Source organism: Phalacrocorax aristotelis, chromosome 2 (genome assembly GCF_949628215.1).
Source record: "Phalacrocorax aristotelis chromosome 2, bGulAri2.1, whole genome shotgun sequence".
In the NCBI taxonomy this organism is placed as follows: Eukaryota; Metazoa; Chordata; class Aves; order Suliformes; family Phalacrocoracidae; genus Phalacrocorax; species Phalacrocorax aristotelis.
This window is the reverse complement of record NC_134277.1, coordinates 122,678,778-122,692,056: the sequence shown is the minus strand read 5'-3', so window position 1 is coordinate 122,692,056 and position 13,279 is coordinate 122,678,778.

Here is a 13,279-nt window from a genome sequence, read left to right as displayed (position 1 = left end):
AAGGGCATTGTGGATCTCACTGAAGGAAATAGGGCAGCCTCTGGGGGTGCCCAACTCCATTGGCAGCACCTCTGTTGACAGGACTGGCAATGCCCTGGGCTTTTGATGAACAGTTGCATCAAAAAAAAAAAGAGGAACAGCTTTCCATGTACTGGCCACTTAGAAAAGCTATAGGGGAAAAAAAAAAGTGGATTTTTTAGAAAGCGATTTGTAGGTTCGATGACCACTGGCCTAGCTGGAGAATGCTTTTTGCAAGGTAGCTTAGAATAAAGATCAGTGCAAGTATAAAACTTCATGTCAGAGTTACTGCAGCAAAATATAACCTACTAATTTCGTTTTTAAAAATCACCTTTCATATGAGGTTTTATTGATTTTTTTTTCTTCTGTTTTTGTTGTTTTAAAGTGTTCAACAACTACTGGTACCTCCTTAGCCAGCCCTCACTTTCAAAGTACTTAAGCTATTTTGAGAGATACTTAACTCTTTTTTCAGATATGACTTAAATAGATCTCCAGGGCCTAAATTCATAACCTGAGTAGCTTTGTTAAAGTCAGTGGTAATATTCCAACAAAGTCTTGTCATCTGTATTTTTCTTCTATTTCCTTCTAAAGGGTAGTAGAGTTTTCATCTGTTAGTGACATCTGTCTTTGGGACTCAGTGGACCTAATTCTTCTAACGTCACACTGTGTGACACAATTATTTGATGCATATGACGGTTCCTCGATCATCTTGATTTCAGCATTTCCTTTTCTACAGTCTGCTCCATACCAATGCAAATGTTTAATTTGCCAAATAAACTATTTCTCTAAGACTCCTCTATCATCACTGCCATCTAGTCTTCCATTTTTTTCTTTGTTTCTTTAATTCTCTATTTTTTCTTTCATAAGCATAACTAGGTACCTTCTCTTATTTTACAACAGCCACTTATAGTTGAGATAAGAGATTGTAGGATCCATTTGTCTTTTAATTTGTAATAAATTTATTCAAGAAGACTTTGTGTCTTATCAACCAGCTCTAAAATGGCTATACTTAAAATATTTGTGAATTCATGCTTTATAAAACAAAGGATTAATACTGGAGCATTGGACCACAGGTCTTGTGTCACTGAATGCAGAGGGTGGTTTATGACTGGTTTTAATGAATGAAAAAACTACTCCAAGAGATAAAGAAGAATTAATTCTTCAAGCATTAGGGAACTATTTAAAGGTCATACACCTATATTAAAAAAAAAAAAAAAAAGGGCAGGGAAAAGCCTCTAGAGCCTCTAGATAATGGTCAATTATTACAATTGTACATTCACTTTATTCACTTTACTGTTGCTAATATTTAATTATGGTGACTTTAAAATGGCTTTATAAAAATTGCTCAGAAATAAAACCAGTATTTTTACCATGATCCTTCCTGAAAAGGCAATGTTATTTTTCCAATGCTAGATATGCTAAATATACTGCGCATTATTTTTTCCCCTGTAACATTAAATCATCACTGCAAAAAACAAGCAAATATTAATACCAACCTGTAATAACCTTGCTCAGGAATGTTGTACTGCGGTGCACTAGTGGGCTGTTGTGTCAAAGTCTGCATTTGCTTCCCACACTACCCAACTTCGTGATCTGAATCTACAAATGTTTTTCTGTACATGTATATCAATATATGTACAGGTATATGATGTATGCAAGTGGCATATGCTTAGTAAGTTTTGTCCATGTTTTCTGGATTTCCATGTACTGTGCCTCGTTGGAGAGATAGGCTAATAATTGTGTTTTCTCAATAAAAATCTCAGTTTGTGATATTGATTTTTGTGATGACATTTCATTTTCTTCAGTGTTTTACCTGAGACCTGAGTGTTTCCTTTATAGCTGCAGTTCTGGGAGGACCACAAAGGAAGGCTATGACAGGTTGAGTCTGAGTGGCCTTTAGCGATATGTCAGAAGCTGTCCTGGGTAAGAAATTGACCTACAAAGTTATTTAGCCTTTGAATTTCTATTCTTGGCACCCTGTGTATTGAGAGATTTGGATTAGAATACCTCTACGGTGTTAAAAACTGCTTTGCAAGAAGAGATTAGTCTGCTTGGATGGTAGTACTTTGTGATTTAAGCTAAATGTTTCAACAGAAGAATCAACAAGGATAATGGACAAAAAACAAATGTGCAAAATTTTCTTTATAGAAGATCACATTTTATTGAAAAGTTGATAATTTGTCGATTGGTTAGTAATCTGCCACTAATTCTGAGAACTTAAGTAGGGCATGGAATTGTTTGAAAAGCTTTTTTCCGGTTGTCCCCTTCCCACAGTATCTTCTAGCAGTTTTTAACTACTGCCTTTGCTGCTTTCCTGGATATAGAGTCTGAAAATAGAAAGCTGAAGATATTGCACTGGGGAAATTAAAAGCACATGAGGTTTGATACTTCCCAGACCACCAACATTTTGAACAACCCCTGCTATTTAAATAGTAAAATGATTCAAAAGTTTGTACTGGTATTTTGTGTCAGGGGAGCATTCTGAGGTATAAAACCATAATAATCTGCCTTTTCGAAGGCAAATGTAACAATTATGTCTCTCGATTTTGCAAATTATTTGTATTTCATGGCAGCTGGTGATGTTTATATTGATGGATGTATCAAACTCATCACAGTCAGGAAAGGAAACATGAACATATATGCCCCTTGTGTTCCTTGATCTTATTATTACCATTTCTTAGTATTTTCATTGAACTCTTTATTGTCAAAACTCTGTTAATAATATTATTATATACATATATAATTGTATAAGAATAATGCACTAGGCATCCAGCAGGTGACATTGTAAAAGCAAGATAATCCGCTAGAACAGACAGAATTTTTATTTTGAGTTGTGATGCCTTAATTTCAAATATAAATATTTAAATTTGTTTATATTCATCAGAATCAGCATTAATGTCATACTGAATTATTTGTTGTTACTGTCTTAATTTTAAAACAAAGCTCAATTATTGTAAGCAAGATGTTTCCCTTAATAGGCAAGGCATTTTGGATCTTAAATGGCCATTTATGACGGCTCCTTTTTCTTTGCCATCCAAGGAGGCTCCATTTTTATTGACATATTGGGAATTACAGCATATTGTAACACCCTTCACTTCATAGGTTATACAATATACAGAAGTTTTAGTGCATTAGTTTGGCTAACGTTACTAATACTGCTAAACTCATGGGAATGTTCATCTGTATATTAGTTTAGATTGTTAGTGGACGATTTTGCAGAAACAGCAAAAAACATGTAAGTAATTTGCTGAAATATGGAATTAGTTTCTTCAGGTCTATGAAACTGGATTTAGTCTGTCTTTTTAAGAGACTGATTATATGCAGTATTTCACCATTAAAGGGGATGTATTTCTGAACAGTACCTGAAATTCTGAGATATGATTGAGGTGGAAAAGAGGATTCAAAGTTCAAAACAGAAGACAGACTAGAAAGAAGGAGTCTCGCTGCTGAGGAATTTTTGCTTCCTCAGTATTCAGTGAAAAGTCACTGTAAAGATGATGCTCTACTTAGAACATGACTAGCAACTGCCTTTGATATTTGTCTTTGATTTATAGTCTGTTTCTGTCCTGGAGGACCAAGGACAGATGTTGGTGCTGTGGAGTTCCATTGCATCTCAGGCATACATTGGTATACTAGTGCCTATGTAAAGAAGATTAATTACCTGGCAGCTTAGAAAGGACAGAGAAAACTTTGATGCGTTAGGTAACTATTAAACTTGAAAACACTCCACAGCCTCCAATCCTAGAAATAAACACCTGGTGTATCCTGATTAAATGTTGGGATGAGACCCAGGAGTGCGCCATCCCAGCTTTGAGGTTTGCTCACCCTTCTCCTGCTTTTCTCCAACGCCCTGGTTTCTTTTGGATGAAAACGCAAGTATACAGCAGCAAGTGTTCCCTGACAGGTCCCCTATTAGAAACAAAGCTGTGGGACCAGAAGGGCAGGGGACTCCACAAAACACTTTCCTGCCCCACAGTTTGGATGTAGCACTTTTGTCAGCTACCAGTTTAGGAGCCAGGACCACTCAAAAGAAAGTATATCCAGAAGTCTTCTACAGCACAGCTATAACTGTGAACTTTTACAGCTGGTAGTTAATAGGAGATTATTAAATATCTCTGATTTGAATCAGGGAAAGCTCTTATGCTGAGTCCTTTCAGGCATCTGTTTATCACCTGTATATCATGAACTGACTCCTTGACTGCAGCTAAGATTTGACTCATGCTTTGTAATGTGAAAAAATGGATGAGGGCAGGAAGAAGTCCATTTGGAATGTTTTTTTATTATTTTTGCACACCCATGAATTACTGATTCATTCTGTACTATCAGAATTATATATGAAATCTATTAAATTAAGCTCTGTTGCCTCCTTTCAATTTTGTTTGCTCCTGCAAATATCTCTTCCTACAAACAGGGTTGTGTTTTAGCAAGAATTTTCTAACAAATGGAGCCAATGTTCAGAGCAACTACGGAAGTTGCCTCAAGAAAAACTGAAAAGCATCTCTAGAAAGACTTTCAGCAAGGCATTAGAGGTACTCAGGCAGGACTGCAGCTATGGAAATGAAACTTTTTAGGCTTCAAACACAGTCATATGGCTGTTCTGTTCCAAAACCAATCCAATGTGTCTCCTTAGAGTGCAGTGGAGTGATCTGGGAATTACTCAGACAGTTAAACAGTGTACTGCAGAATAAAGTGTTTCTGTGTTTGTCTTACACTTCAGAAATGCCTATAATTGACAACAGCAGTACCCAGGGGGTAGGGAAGCTAGTGAAATATAGCTCTCTGTAGGCATTAGAAATGTAAAGTTTCATTTTTCTTATGCTGGTAAGATGTGAGTTTGGGGCCATTTCAATTAAAAGTATGGAATAATGTGCCCTTAACTGTTCATAGCAAGACTGTAATTCCATCAAGGAGCTATGTATAAAGTGAAACTTTTGAGTTAAACTTGGTTAATGTTACTCTGATTCCAAGACTGAATAACTCCAACACACATTTTCATTCCACACCATTTTCATTTTGTCAGATAGAAAAAGCAAAAGCAGAAACGTTAAACACCCTGCTGAAATTAATACGGCTTTATGTAAATGTCCTTTATTGAAGCTAATTCAGCAAATACATACTTCCCTGCCAGAAACATTGCTTATCTCATAGGAGATATTTGCCTCCTGACAAGGACAGTTGGTATTCTGCTGCTGCTTCTCATTGAAGCTTCATAAATGGGAGTGAGTGGGTTTATTTCTCATTATGTCCTTGTAAAACCTTGACTGGAAGACAGCCAGACTTCTTATTTGACCTGGAGAGACTTTCTTTTTCATTATTTTTGATGGATTTATTTACAGCCCTTGGTTAAGAGTTGCATTCTATAGCCTGGACAATCTAATGGTTTTTGCTAATAGAAGTGTTCACCACCATTTACTGTTGTGCAAATAAAGGTGATCCATTGGTGACTTTGACACATTACTCATTTCAAAAGATGTTACAGCTATTCACACCAGTTAGGTTGGACTCTCCAGGTAACAGCATTCACCTTATTATTATAAATTATAACTGATCCAGAATGTTCAACAAGTGGAATTTTTAGACTGATGTAATTTCAACCCATCACAAATTCACAGTTTTATCTGGGAATCACAAAAGTGCTTAAAACTGCTAAGAAAAAGATTGCAAGAAAACTGAATCAAAAGCATGTTATGATAATTTGGAAATAAGGATTTGATTTGTTCTGAGACAATTGGTTGAACAGGTATTTGTATACCTAATGTTAGGATAACAACAGGACACATTTAAACTGAAATGAGAATCATTCTGGAAGTTATTTTTGGTAGTGACAATTTTCAGAAATGTCTGAAAATGTCTGCAGTCCTTCCACAGTTATGAAAAAGAGCTTTATTTTTTCCTTTCAGAGGGAACGATGGGATTTTTACAGCTGGTGAGCATAGCCTGAGACTTGTGCAATTTTCACTGCATGAACTGTAGTATTTTCTGTAAAGCAGAAAATTCTGACTTTATGCCGTGTGTCTAAATCTGGGCAATGTTGAACTCAACTCTGAATCCTAAATCACAATCTCGGTCTCATCAGTATAAATCTGGGCTACCGGCTTCGTTGCTACTAGTCTTACCCAACAACAAGGTGTGACTCTAAATCCTCACCAGTAATGTCCCCTTCCCAGCTATTTTGTATCTGCACTAATACACAAAATAATTAGCTTCATTACTTTCTTTTCTCATGTCTCTCCTTTCTCTATTGGAACCCTAGGCTGATATATTACGCTAATCAACTTAGATGTAATTGTTTTCTTGGTCTGGAATCACAAAAGCATATGATAGTAACAGAATACTAAGAGGTTTCATGGTAGATGGAGCGTCAGCCTGTCTCATGCATGAATAAAATGCTAAGCATTCACTGAGTATCCAGGACAGTCACTGAACTCAGTGAGGCACATCGGAGAGGCAGGTTTCTTAGTCTTACCTTTTTTCATTTTTACATTTTACTGCCTTTTATTTCTCTGTTACCAGCTTTGCTAATTTTTTTTGCTATTTGCTATTTTTGCTATTTCTTTTTGTGCAAACTCATGATCAACTGTATATTTTGCTATCTTAGAGAATTCTGCTTCCCATAGTTCATTTCCCTTTATCAGAAGCCACTGTTACAAACATACTTTGACTTTTTCAGTTTTTATTTCATTAAAAAACTAAAGCCACAATGCCAGTTTCTTTTTCAATTCCTATTTCATCTCACTAGCATCTGAATAAACTATTCTCATATTGAAATATTTTTCTCCTAAGCAATCTCCTGTACTTCTCAGAAATATGAGAAATTCAATATGTAAGAAATTCAGTATATATAACAATTCTGTTTGTTTTGGTTTTTTTTTTTCAGGCTGTTCAAGTACCTACTTATACTGTACGTTCTCATTAGGTGTTTGATTTTCTATGACTTAGGAATTACTTGCCAGATTTTCATGAAACATTTCACAAGTGTCCTCAGTGTTATCTTAGTATGTCATCCTCAGAGAGTAATTGTCACAAAGAATTCCAAATCTTGTTTTCCTACATGTGCATTTTCCACTACCCTCTATAGAAAGTATGAATATTGTTGCAGCCATGAAGAGTCCATAGAACTCCATCATAGAACTCCATCACAGACCATTTTTAATTAATCCCAAATGGAATTTGTCTTTTCCAACTTTAGTGTAGTCATCTTTCTCTCAGCTAGTCGTCTGAACTGCTTTTACAGTCCACTGGAAAAAATGACAGTCCAAAAGAAAGGTTCCTCTGACCAATGTCATCTGCAATAGCATGAAATGAACTTCAGATGTGGAATGTCTTTCTCCTTACAGGAACTGTCTAGGAAGATTCCTAGACTACATTGCAGATGTCTACACTGGGTGAACAGAATTTCTTCTTTCTTCTCATGTCTGAAGTATTCCACTGCTATTCCTCTTCTTTAGTTGAGCCATGCAGTAGATTGCAGAATCTCACTGGTTTTTTTTTCTTCCTCGCCCAGTGTTGAAATTACTGCTAGTGACACATGGCACCCTTTTAGTGGCATCTGCCCCTCTCTGTGTGAGAAAGCTCTAGTCTTCTCCAAACTGCTGCCTCCTGCAGAGTCCACACCAGCACCTGCATACATGTCTCTGGGGAAAAAATACATGGAAGCAACATGGCCAAGCTTTTGTACATTTCCGCACTATTCTAGCCTCCAACTGCCTCTGCCCATACTGGGAATAATTAAGTCCATGATAACAGTGGTAACCTACTGAGGGATATGTGAAACAAGCCATTATACTTTTCTCATTTAAAACTAAGTGGGCTTGCTAATCTAATTTACATGTTCACTTCATTTTAGGCAGAAAAGTAAAGATGGGTGAGATGTTTTAATTAGCAGGCCCAGTATGCATGCTGCAGTATCAGAAAACAAAAGTACCTTCAGTTAATCAGTATGATGCTCTGTAACTTCCTTTACATAAGCATCCCAACCTTCCCCTCCAATATCAAGAGACTGTCATCTTGAATGAAAAGTTCAAATGATTCTTCAGAGGCTTCTCTTTGAGACACAGTAGAATACATAACAGCATAAAAACCTGGACTATTGAGATGAGATGCTACGCTCTCTCTTTACCCAGTGCATTTTATGAGGTCTTCCGTTATCTTCCACAACCATCTATCTATGAGTATATTTCATAGCATTGATCTGAGAAGGATATATAGCTAGTGAGTTAATTATGCAGTTAGATCATGTACTAATTAAAGTGACTGTGAAGTGTTGACCTACTCCTGGAAGAAAACAGAAGGCAGAGATTTAATAACAAGCCTGCTAGAAGATTCTGATATAATGAAGATCATAAAGGATGACTTCATTTGATATTTTATGATGTACTATAGTGGGAAAAGTAAAGAGTCAAATGGTCTAGGAAGCCTCTAAAGCTGCAATAAAGGGAAAATTATTAACATTGGTATACTTAAAAAGAGAGGAAAACCAAAATCAATTGATAGACTTCACAGCTTTGAAAGATAAGCATAATGAAATACATTTTGAAATGGAGATGGTATATACAGCTGTAGAAGTAAGGGACAAAGTGAATGCCTTCAGCATGTAAAAAGATTGAGAATTCCTTGAAGCTTACACTGATCTTTTACAAGGGAAGGATAAACTAATAGGCTGCTATCGTATAAACTTAGCCCAAATAGAAGTGCTGAATAAAGATCCAAAATGGTGAAAGGAACTTATCACATTCCGCTCCTATAGGAATTGTCATGGAAGTCTCCTGGAATTTAACTAAGGCTGGTAATTATTAATGCTCTATGTCATCTCTCAAATCTAGACATTTCCTTTAGGAGGCTTTAAATTGGGAGCTTCCTCAACTTAACTGAAAGATTGAACTGTGACTCAAGGTCACTTTATTACTTTCTAACTGAGAACACTTCCTGGTTCTTGCAAGATCACACGTGATACCCCACATTCATAGAAAACTTAAAATACACTGCTAAGATTTTTACAAGGAAGCTCTATGTATATAGGGTCTCCCAAAACCTTAACAGCCAGCAAAATAAATACATAAATAAATAAATAATCACATTTCAGTGAAACAAGTAAAAGAGTTTCACTTTGTCTTCCTCTTCATGTCCAAAAAGATTCCTATCTTTTAACAGATAAGCTTCTATAAGACTGCAAAATTGTCTCAATTCAGTAAGTAGAGAATAGATGACAAAGGAATCCAGTCAACCCTGCACTTATCCATGAATGAAATTTAATTTGCTCCAGGGTTGAAATGTGTGTAAATGTGTGTGTACATATTTGAGGTGCATCATAGCTGCTCAGAGCTGAAGTTACCAGAGCTTCAGTTAAAGCATCAGCACTGGTTAGAAGGAAGGGACTTCATCGTCTAGGTCCTAAATATATCAAAAAAGATAGAATGCGAAGTCTGTCATGGGCTGTCATTCGTGCAGTGTGTTGAAGACCACCTGATGTCTGCATTACAGCTGTGCACCCACTTGTTCAAACACATTTCACTGATACTCTGAGGTTTGAGGCTTCAAACCTTAAACTTCTCTGGGAAGAGTGAGGTGAATGACTGTTTATATTTTTGGTAGACCACTCCTCTGCAAGGGTAGGTGACTGTGTTTGCGTTGCTTTTTTGGATGTGGAAGTTGTGGATAACAATTATCATAAAACACCATTTTGATGGTATTTGAACCAGTTGTAGACCTTTATAACCCGTACTGACGGTCATCGTCATTTACCAGTAAATGCAAAATAAGCTGTAACCTGCAGTTAACCTTTTCTTGCCAGTTGTAGTACTACTCTGAAAAACTTATATCTAGAGGGTATACCTACAGGATAGTAGAAGGTGAGACCAGAGCAGGTACATCTATTCCAGCCAGCTTTATCATAGCCTGCTTGGGTACCAGTTACCGTTAAACCGCAGAATTACCAATTTCAGCCATCGTTTCTATCTGCAGCACACCAGACAGGTTTCTATTGCCATACTGACTTCCAGTTGCAAGACAAAAACTCAGTGAAGCTCCCTTTAAGAAAGTGGCAGCAGGGAGTAGAGCTTGACAGGTCTCATTGAAAAGCCAGTTTAATAGCTAGGAGCCCACTAAGATTTTTAATATCCTCTAAACCAGGCAAAACTGCCTCCAGCACAGTGCTGGAATAAACATCAGTTTAATTTTTCATATGCTGCAATACTTTTTTCCTTCTAGCTATTCCTGTTGCAACCTGGTAAACCTGACCTGTAAAGGGACAACATTTCTGAGCCTGAAGGTATGTATAATGCATGCAGAATTTGCTCTATATTACCCAAGAAAGCAAAAATTCTTTTAAAGTTAAACCACATTAGATTTCCCATTATTGTGTGGACTCTTTTTGCAATTCATGCTGTATTAGGTTTTGTGAAAATATTGAGAGTTTCATTTGTTAGAGAATGGTCCAACGCAATGATTATATTAATGGTAAAACTAGAGAGAGCATTTTCTATCAAAACATCAGTCACATGCTACAGCATGTTTCAGTTCATGCCAAGTGAAAAAGTTCTTCAAACCACCATGTCACCTGCTGGAAATGAGGATTTTGAAGAATGGCCTTCTTATGTATTTTCTTCCACCAGATGCAATTAGCTGTTCAAAGCAGAAAGAGTTTTTAATTCTTTCAAGTCGTAGAGTGCCAGTTTTCTCCCCCAGGGATACAGGATGGGAACTGCCAATCCAAGTTACGCCTACCATGGATATCAAATTGTATAACATTATTGCTTAAATAAGGAGTGGTTCTCAGATACCCTTATAAATAAGAGGTGAGGTACCTGAAAAACAACTTTAAAATAATTCAATTTATGGGTTTATTTTCTATTTAATCTGATTTCAGGCAACATCTGTAGATAGATATTGGTTTAAGGTGGTTAATGCCAAGAATTTATAGTCTTGAGAAAATTGATTTGTTCATTACCTGGAAGGTGTTATTTTCATTATTTTTTAAACTATATATCCCACCTGTTCAACAATTATTTCAGCTGCTTCCATGTTTTTCTTTTACTGGACACATTTTGTGTGCCTCTCTAGTGAATTTATTGATCTTTTCAAACAATTTATTTGCAAAAGGTTTTTAAAAACAAGTTTGACCATAAAAAATCTATATTAACCTGAGTTCTAGGATTAGTCATCGAGGTTCACAGCCATGTAGCTGCTGGGCAAGTCTGTGATTCAGAGACCTCTACAGAAACAGGCCTTATGAACTTCCTTGTAAAGTTCAACAGGGGCAAGTGCAAGGTGCACCTGGGATGGATGTGGTGGGTTGACCCCAGCCAGCAGCCAAGCAACTATACAGCTGCTTGCTAACCTCCCACCCCACAGTGGGACAGGGGAGAAAATAGGAGGAATGGAAGTTGGAAAACTCATGGGTCTAGATAAAGACAGTTTAATTGGTGAGGGAAAGAAAAAGACAAGAAAAGCAAATAAAATCTCTAGCACCACCCACAGGCAGATCGATGCGCAGCCAGTCTCCAAAAAACAGCCACTTTGGAGGACAAAAAAAAAACCCCAAACAAACCAGTGTTTATTGCTGAGCAATATGGAGTACAGAACATCCCTTTGGCCAGTTCAGGCCAACTGTCCTGCTGTGTCCCTTCCCAACCTCTTACCCACCCCAATTGACTCTGTGATGGTGGAACAGAGTAGGAAGAAAAGAAAGCCTTGATGCCGTGCACGCACTGTTCAGCAACAGCCAAAACAGTTGGTGTGCTATCAACACTCTTTTAGCCACAAATCCAAAACACAGCACTGCAGGGGCTGCTATGCAGAAAGTTAATGCCATGCCAGCTGGACCCAGTAAAATGGAGTAACCCCAGGCAACAGTATGGCTGGGAAAGCAGCTCTGCAGAGAAGGACCTGTCCCAGTGGGCAGCGTGACCATGATTTGGCAATGCACCCTTCCTATTTATGCTGGAGAATAAATGCTAATTGGAGACCTATTGCTGTTTAAAATACTTGATCAGAGGATACAGAAAAACTAGACTCTTCTTGGAGGTGCATGGGAGTAGGATGATTGACACAAGTTAGACCATGGGAAATTCTAATCAGCTATTAGGTAGTATGGTTTTTAGTTTCCTTCTGGAGTTTTGTTTGTTTGTTTGTTTGTTTACCATAAGTGTGGGATGGCCTTGAATTAATGAGACCTGTATTGAGCAAGGAATCCAACTAGATGACTTCTGGATTACCCTTCCAACCTAAGTTGTGATTCTTTGTTTCTATCCCTGATTCAGCAAAAAATGAATCCTATACTTACATCTATCTCTTAAGACAAATATAAGATAATGGTTAGCTTTTAATCAGGGTGGACTGAAATCAGTGGGAGTATGGGCATATATTTAAGTAGTTTTCTGAGCAGGGATGTGTTCCTACACAGGACTCAGATACACAGGAAATGAAATTATACTCTGATATGTTTTGTTTCTAAAGAATGAGCAGTCAGCACAAGTTCTGACTCTCTCTGTCTCCTTTTTGCACAGTCATGAAAAAAAACCTGCAAAGAAAATTCCTTTATGGGGATCCTCATAAAGTCTTAGAGTTGGGACTGTAGCAAGGGTACTTGAATAAATAAACTACAGCATGCAGATTTCTACCACAACAAAAGTCTCCCATTATCATCAGCCTTCCTTAAACTAATATTTTTGGTTTGGAAGGTCAGAGGGGTGGTTTAAAGCCTGAAAAGTAAAACTCGTGTCTGCATTTCGTTCACTAACTGAACATTTCTGGTGTGGCGGATTTCTAGAGGAACATTGGAAGAAGGCATCTAGTTGTCACTGATTTTCAGTAAACATATATCTATCTAACTGTCCCATGTGTCTCTGAAGGACATGCCTTTGGGAAGCAGGTGTTCCAAAGGGATCCATAGCAAAACCATGATTTTAAGCCACTACTTACATTAGCAAGGGAAGTATATTCCTTAGTGTTCCCATATGGCTACACTTATTTCTTTCTCTTCCTTATTTTTATTCCTAACTTGATGCTACTATCCAGATGTAACAGCAAAATACCTGCTAAAGCTTTTGCATAATGATTAATTTTCTATGATGTGTCAACATCCTTGATGTCTTTAAGGCTTGCTTTTTTATTTTCTTTTTTAAATGAATAAAACTATTGTTCAGTTGCTTTATTCCTCTGCATACCAACTTTCTTCTCATGGAGCCAACAGAAAAATGTTTACTTTCATAAATGTGAAAATTTCTACACTTCAGCCAAATAAAGAGGTTTGTTTTACAGAAAA